Genomic DNA, 8,452 nt, shown 5'->3' with positions numbered 1-8,452 from the left:
GACCCTCAAAGGTCATTGAGTCCAACTCGTGTCCCTGCATATGACAACCGCACAGTTCACACCATGTGTCTGAAGGTGTTAAGGTGTTATCCAGTCTCTTCTTGAACGCTGTCAAGGCTTGGGGCCGTGACACCTCCCTGGGGAACCTGTTCCAATGCTCCACCACCCTCTCTGGGTAAGGAACCTTTTCCTAATGTCCAACCTAAACCTCCCCTGGCACATCTTCCTGCCATTCCCTCGGATTCTGTCATTGGTCACCAGGGAGACGAGATCTGCGCCTGCCCCTCCTCCTCTCCAAAACTTTCTGCCGAAACCCGGGATCGAACCAGGGACCTTTAGATCTTCAGTCTAACGCTCTCCCAACTGAGCTATTTCGGCTGCTGTGGTCGGCTTTTTTTTCCAATCAAATTAAAAAAAAAAAAAGAAAAAAAAAGAAAAAAGAGTCGTGTTTTTTCACGCCGCTCTTTTCCAGGGAGGTCTTTATCCCACATTATCTACCCAAATGGAAATATATATGAATGAGCTCAGGACTCCTGGTACTTGTGTGTGTCTCCTACCTCTCCCCCTGCAGCAGCAGAGCTTCACCTTCAAACCAAAAATGTCTGTGTGAGGATACTGAGCACCATCTTTGGCCCCTTCCTTTGGTCACTCCAGTTTGGAATGGTGCTTTGTGCTGCAGGGAAGACCAATTTGCCTGCAACCTTGGGTGTTTTTCTATTTTTGGACTGCAACAGAAAGTATTTTGTTTTGGGTTTGTTTTCCTCCACAACCACAAAGCTGTGATGTTCTTTTGTTGTTGTTGATCTACTATATCAGTTGAAGGAATTAAACAAACATACTTTATTTGTCAATCTGGCAAATGGAAAGAAAGAGAAAAGAACAAATCCAACATCACAGGATGCTAAGAAAATGACTTCTATTTTTAGCCTGGTACATTTTCAGACATGTAAACACCTCTGCTAATCGCAGACCCAGTGGCGTTGCTCTAGGGATTATTGAATTGCTTGGAAAGCTGGCAGCCCTATATGGCATACCAGTGAAGGACTTGACAAGGCTAATTGTGTTCCAAGTTGTTTTCAGCACCAGCGGGAAATGAGGTCTGTGTCCTGGATGTACTGTACAAAATAAGTAGTAATGACGGAGGAAAGGGAGGTGGGAAGAGCGAGGTGCTGAATAAAGGTAACAGGATCTATAAGCATATGACATTTCACTAATATATTTGACCTCTGGAATTTGAAAAGCAGTTGCATGTTTAAAGGGAGTGAGATGCACTGTCAAGAGTGCTGATGTTTCCCTTGGAAATTTTAAATGGCTGTTAGGTCTTGAGTACATCTTTCTACATCTCTTCCCTGTAACAGTATGAATATGAATATGAAATTCATTATTGATGAAGTTTCCCCTCTAGACATGGGATTTTTCTAATCCAAGGAAGTTATTTTTTTCCCTCCATAAACTTGTGAAGCCTAAAATTTATGCCCACCAAGTTTCAAGCTCTCGTAATAACATTTCAGGATTGTCCTCTCTTGGAAATTCCCAGTAGTAGCAAATGATTTGTAAATACCTTTTTGCTTGCCTTCCTGTCTTCAAATATGGGTTTCCACCTAATGTATTGCTTGAGTGAATTATCTGCTGTCCTCTGAAGTGTTCCTTAAAGAGTACTTAATTCAAAACCTGTGTGAACAGGTGAAACTTCTGTGGTGTTTGGACCTGTTTTGTCTCACATTCAAAATTGGTTCTGTTCATCAAATTCAATATATTTAACCAAACTACTTTCGCAGCATTTGGAATGCATTCATCAACCATTTACGTGACTCTTTGGGTTTTGGTTGGAGGAGGCAGGTAGCCTTTTATGGCTTGGAGCTCCAGGAAAACTAGCTTGCTTTCTGTGCTGCAGGAACACACATGCCATAAAAACACCTCATTGAAACAGATTTAACAACATTTCCTCTTTTTATGAGCACAGCAGTAGATTTGGGCTAGGTCTGGCTTTGGTGCCTTCTTGTTTTTCTCTGTTATATGCTTTTAAGCACACAATCTCCTGCAGAAAGTGAGCTGTTTCTTCTTTTCTAGGGAACATCTTCCAGTCTGACAGTGGCAATGCAATCTAAGATTGTGATTGAACTGAAGTGTGCTAGCTCTTAAGAGTTGGTGTTATGAGCCCTCTGACTGAGGGTTTAATAACAGGACATTTTGGGGAATGCAATCTCAAAGGGAAATTGTTAGCATCATGGGGTTCAGGAATGATCTGCCAGAATAATAAAAGGGAAGCTGGATAAAAGGATAAAAGGATGTGAGAGGACGTATGGAGGAATGGAGGCTTGGGAAAAATAGCCAGGAAACAAGAGAAGGTCTGGAAGAATATCAGGGGTATGATGGAAAGAGACTGTGAGGGAAAGTGTTTCCAGAAGGGAGAAACCTGGCAGAGAAGTATGAAGTGGTGTTAAAGGGAGTGGTGCATGCTCTGGCTTGGGGGCAGGAGCAGTCTGGGGTTTGCAACACAAATGTTCTCCTTGTAGGGGTCTGGGCCAGAAAGCAAAACGATTTTTATGTTTGGGAGTAGGCTAACGGGCAAACTATAAGCCCATGTTCCTAAAGGCATTTTGCAGTCTTTCGTTGGTAGACTTAGAACAACCTGGTGAGGATGCTACTTCCCATTGAACTTGTGCAGTTTGATCTGTTGTGGGCAAGTCCCACTAAAATAAGAGAGAGCCAAGTATCTTCTCTGGCCCATGAAGCAAGTGGCAGTGAAATCACAAGAGTAAAACATTTCTTCTCTCAACCGTGTATGTTGTTCTTATCCACTGTCTCTACTGGAAGCAGACCTTTGTCTATGTTTTTACCTTGAATCGTACCTGAATGCTGGCCAGGATGAGCTAAGCTATAAGAGGGAGCCTACCAAAGTGTGGCTGGTCCATGGCCCTGTTTAGCTTCCCACCAAAGTCATAACCCATGGAAGTGTACCAGGGTTCAGAAACAAATGGGAGAAGGATGTGTTACTGCAGAAGAATTCTCAAGTAATTCTTTAGCTCTGAAAATGAATGTAAAGTCTTCAAGAGATGTTTCCAGTCAGTGTAGGTTTTCCTGCTTTCCACAATGCCTGGCATGAATGACATCAGCATCTAAAACGTGCACAAGGATGAGCATAGAGCTGGTCTCTCCCAGTTTTCCCAATCAGAGTGATGATGACCAATTGACAGGGGTGCCAAGTCACCAACAGAGCCCTGAGATGGTGCCAGCACTGTGACAATTTTAAAAATTAGTTGGAAAAACATCAAAAGAGGTTGATACAGGGATGACAGGTTCAGTATAGGGACAGTCCCCTTCTGTGAGGACTCTGCATATTTAGAAATGAGTTAGTTGATAATGGAGTGGGATTAGAGAGATTGGTCCTAAAATGCTAAAGTAAGCATTCTTTATTATTTTGTTATACTCTCAATAAATTAACAGATAATCTGCACTGGTGTGTGTCATAGTGTAACCTGCAAAATGGTTTCCTGATGATCTAATCTGGTGTCATAGTTGGAGAGTGTATCTATCCCACATGCTCTGTCCTTTACATGGCCTTGGGATAAAAGGGCAAGGAAAGTAAATTGTGCATCTCTTTGTTAAATAGAGCGAGGATGTAGCCAAAGTACCTGTGCAGATCCATAAATTAAAGAATACTCATATCTTCCCATCACATCCTACACAGTTGTAGTGTATCACTATTTTGTTATCAGGAAGCTGAAGTTTTAAAGAAAGTAATAATAAATAAATAAGTTCATAAGAATCTATTCCGAGAGAAGCTGTAACTGTCAAGACCAAGAGCTACTATGATTACTCCACAGACATCAGCACAAGAATGGAAATATATTCTGCCAACAAACAATGTGCTGTTCCATTGCTGTAGGACTATCAGCCCCAAATTGCCATCTGTGTCTCCTGCAGTGTTCAGTGTCCCATGTGGCTAATTAGCTGGCATATGCCATCATGTGAAAGAAGGAATTGTTCCATCTTGTTGGAGGGTTTTTTTTGTTCAGAATTTAAGATATCTACATTTGTTCACCTAAAAGGTAAGGTTTTTATTATGGGGAACCATAAATGTTCTGAGTACTACGCAGAACAAATAGGACACATGATCTTGACTGTAAATAATTTATCTAATTTAGATTAAAAACATAAGGGGGCAGGTAGATGGCTAGTCATACATTTTCAAAATTGCTTCAGAGGAAAACTGGGTTTTCAAGAAGAAAAAATCACAAGAAAATTTTGCTTTGAATTGACTTGTTTTTAGGTAGCAAATGGTCACAAGTTTCAGTTCAGATATTCCACTGCAGAGCCTTGCAAAAGTTATAGTTAGGTTGTTTGGGATTTTCTTTCTTCTTTGTGTGTAATTCCCCTTCATGAACTGAACTGCAGTCCCACAGATGCAGTCTCATCTCTTGCTAATAGGAGACCATGTGCTGTCTCACAGAAGATGTAGGTTAAACAATAAACCTTATTTACAGAGAAGAATGTACAGCAAATAGTCTGTAACCCCCAGTGGAATAGAAATATTTCACTAAAAAAAAAAGAGATTCACAACAAATTTTCACAAGGCAAATTCATTTTATTGGCTTTGTCTGTCTTTGCCCTGTGGAAGGGCACTGTCTCCATGCCAAACAGATGTCAAGGAGCCAGAAGGGTGGGGGATTTGTAGTTGAAAAGATAAAGAGAAGAGACTGGTTTCTGAAATACTTGGAGCTGACAATACTGTTAATAATCTGTGGCTGTTTTTTAAAGAATGATAACCTGGCAGACTCATTCAACTTCTGCTGACTCTAAAAGGTTATTGAGATAAATATACGGTTGCTTACTTTAGCAGTATACGTCTGCCTAAATAATTTTTCAAACCTTAAAGAAAGATAAATTTAGCCTGAGACAGCTCTTCTGAACTCAAGAAGCAATGAAATCCTGTCCAGCTATGTTATCCAATAGCATTATTCATGATTAAAACATATTCATGATTATTATGGCTAAACTCATACCTAGCTATGGCTAAAATGCCTCTGCTGAGAGCACTCTGGGATACAAACCACCTTTTTCCATCCAGAACCTAAGGGCAGTACCAAACGATTCCTGTTTCACGCATGGAGGCTCTGTTGAAAATATAATAAAATTCCAAAAGAAGCCCTAAAGGCAGGGGGGAAGGTGGGATGCAGCAGCGGGAGTCCTTTAGCAGGAATTTTCTTGTTACTTCAAGGAGTTAAGATGTCGGTCTGGCAGCAGTCTGTATCCTTCCAGCTGAAACCCATACATGAAATAATTTCCTATTGCTTGTAGTTTAAAAAGTAATTATTAGGCCATGGCCAGAGAAAATTCAGGGTAGATTTGAAAGTTCTTCAACAATTTAGCTCTGATCAGAGCAAACCAGATCTCTGTGGAGACTCACTTTGGTAAGTCCCACTGATGTTCTGCTGGGCTTTCAAATGCTGTTTGCAACTTCAGAACTATAATAAATCTGTAATAGTTCACCTTAGCAGCCTCTCTCAGGGGCTTTTATCTCAAGTAGTTTGCCAGCTTTCTTAAATATGTATATTTTTATGTATATGTATATGTATCTTTACTGTATATTGACACTTTAGCTTTTCGGGTATTTCTGTTTCTTTGCCGGCATGAACCACTCCTTAAAATGGCCTGTTTCCCTGGCACTGGGAATGAAACTGGAACAGCTTGTCCTGGCAACTGTTGCTAGTCTACAGCAATTGGATGCATTAAAAATAAAAACAACAACAAAACAATTGTTTTTCCTCATTCCTTCCCAGTACAAATCAATTAGTCACAGCCTTTATTTAGCACATGTGACATTTACCTAAGCGAAGGCAACTGTTGAGCCGGTTATGTGCAACAGTCCTGGGGAGCACAGATCTTACTCATGCTCCAGGCCTCACTCTGTTGTCCTGATTGTCACCAAGGATTAGTCATTATTCAGGGCAGTGCAAGACGTTTCTGGTAACAGGACAAACTACTATGAGATCCTTATTGCCATGAATTTGAAAGGAATTGGAGGAGGGAACCAGTTTCTTGTTGGTGGGAGTATGTTCCATCAGCACGCCGCGCAAAGAGCTTTCCCTGCCGGGCGTCATGCCAGGGCCACATCCTCAGCATAGATTGTCACCCTTAGTGCTCGCTGTCCATCAGATCTCCATGTGCTCCTGCTCGCCTAAGGGCTCATGCAATAAATCACACACTCGTTCCTCCATAAGATGGTACGTGCCCTTCTCCATCCCCAGCCTGGCAGTGCCTATCTCCAGGCTCCAGGGAGAAGCGAGGGATCGATCATTTTATTTTCTTGACAGACACTTGACATGTGGGTGCAGTTGTCTTGGGAATGCTTCTCAAGTCAGGCCAAAAATTCAGCTGAGGGAAAAAAAAGGATTAATCAGGAAAGTCTTGGTTTTGTTGTTGTGGTTTCATTTTGGTTGAGGCAAATCTCATGGAAGTGAAAGCCCCTAAGGGACTTGCTGCAGATTCAGATTAATTTCCCTACTTGGACTGAGGTCAGCTGGAGCTACATCACCCACGTGTGACAGAAACGCCTCAGCCACCTGGCATGAGGCAGATGACCTCTTCACATGATCTCTAAAACAAACATGTGGTTTTGCCTCTAACCTGCCTATATTGGCAAAACATGTGGTTTTGTCTCTAACCTGCCTGTATTGGCATGCATTTGGGTGGTAGTATAGCTGGGGTCTAGGTACCTGTTCTCCCATGCGGTACATGCCCTGATAACTGTTGATTTTCCTTTCCTGCAGCCTCCTGCCAGTGTTGTGACTCCAACTCATCATTTTCTTTGCATTTATTGCTAGCATCTAAGAGAGAACTGAGTCAAAGAAATACTTAATGCACCATGTGAAGAGTTTTCTCAGGGTTTCACGTTGCTTCAACAAGAAATATCAGGAATAATTCTTGTTTTGCGCCAAATTGAATTGTTCTTTTGATTTTACTCCCATTACTGTCACATCAGACATTATCACTGTCTCAGCTCTGACCAGCCTTGTGTGTTGACTGTGTTTTGTGTGCTGCTTGTGTTTTGAGGGGTGGTTTCTGTCTGTCAACTGTCTCATTCGAAAAAAAGCTCTTTCTTTTCTCTGACAGTATCTTGAATGAAAAATAATGCTCTCACCTCTCCGTTTCATCTAGGCATCACCCTGCTTCTGCAAAGCAAGCTATTTTGGTGGGTGCATGCACATGAGGATGTTCTTTAACTCTATCAGCCGGTGATTAATCATCGCGTAGATTCAGAATATATATAAAAAAAATTTAAAAGATACAGTGCTATACATAAAAGCCTCCAAGGGTTACTTTGAAGTTTGAAGATAATTATTTGGCAAGCAATGTGGGGTCTGCTGACATGGTTGGTTAAAGAACATATTGTGCTAATTTGCTGTTATACTAACAGAGATAAGAAGCCTGAACTACAGAATTGAGTACAATCAGGGGTGTGTAAATGGGATCTATGTTACATCTGCTGGATCTCCTGAGGTTCCGGCTCTAGTTTAGAGCACTTCTTTATTTAAAATCCCACTGTCAGAAAGAGACATGTGTTGAATGTTCCAAAGGAATGTCAAAGCTGGAAGGCTCTCCAGAAAATGAGATTATCCTTTAGTGCCTAATACAAGATTCACCCATTGTTACCTGCTTTTCCTCACCTGGCTAATTATATAAAGCATGAATTTTATTCCCCATTTTAATATGTCTATCAGTGCTAAGGACTTTATTGTATGACTTGCTAAATTCTGAACTTCACAAAGACTCCACGGGTGATGGTGTAGGGCAGCAAATGACTCTAAGGACATTGGTCTTCTAGTTTGGCCTTACTGAGCGTACCTCAAGAGGGACTTTAGTTATTTGTGTAGGAGTGATTTAAAATAACTACTCAATTTTTCTGCCAGACATTATTACCCCAGCAGCAGTGGCAGCAGAAAGGGTGATATACCCTTCGCTCAGTTACAGAGGTCATACCCTGGTGTATTCACTGAAACTGCAATAAGTCTTAGCTTTTGGGCAGTAAGTCCTGGCTGTGTGGGCAGGCAGCTGAGAGTAATAACCTCTTAAATTATTCCAGCGTACATTGCAAGAACTCATTCAGAGGCACTCTGCATGATCTTCGCCCCATATTTTCTAAGGTGTATTTCCTTTCATGAAGCTTTGTGTTCAGGCTGTATGTTTGAACCTATGTACTTGCGGTCATTAGGCTTCTCATCTGTGCATGAAGCTACCTAAATGCACACCTGAAATTGTGCAGCATGAGTGGAGATCTACAGTGCTACTGATCACAGTAATGTCCTCATGCCTTTAGAAATCCTGTTCCTCTGCCTTTGTAAAGTGTCTGATAATGGTACCATGCTCCAGCACCTGGTTGGGAACTCTGAGATGGCAAGTCAAAAGTTTTATCCATTTATCCTTCACACCAGAGGCCCACAACATGCCG

The 8,452-nt window shown here is 41.5% G+C and overlaps 1 non-coding gene across 1 annotated transcript; it reads right to left on the bottom strand.

Annotated features, from left to right (window-relative positions):
- Positions 1-305: 305 nt before the first annotated feature.
- On the bottom strand, positions 306-378 carry TRNAF-GAA (transfer RNA phenylalanine (anticodon GAA)). The gene has a single exon. It is a non-coding gene; the product is annotated as a tRNA-Phe (tRNA).
- Positions 379-8,452: the final 8,074 nt, after the last annotated feature.

Source organism: Columba livia, chromosome 1 (genome assembly GCF_036013475.1).
Source record: "Columba livia isolate bColLiv1 breed racing homer chromosome 1, bColLiv1.pat.W.v2, whole genome shotgun sequence".
NCBI classification, from domain to species: Eukaryota; Metazoa; Chordata; class Aves; order Columbiformes; family Columbidae; genus Columba; species Columba livia.
Note: the sequence above shows the minus strand (reverse complement) of the source record. Positions and strands in the feature narration are given on the sequence as shown.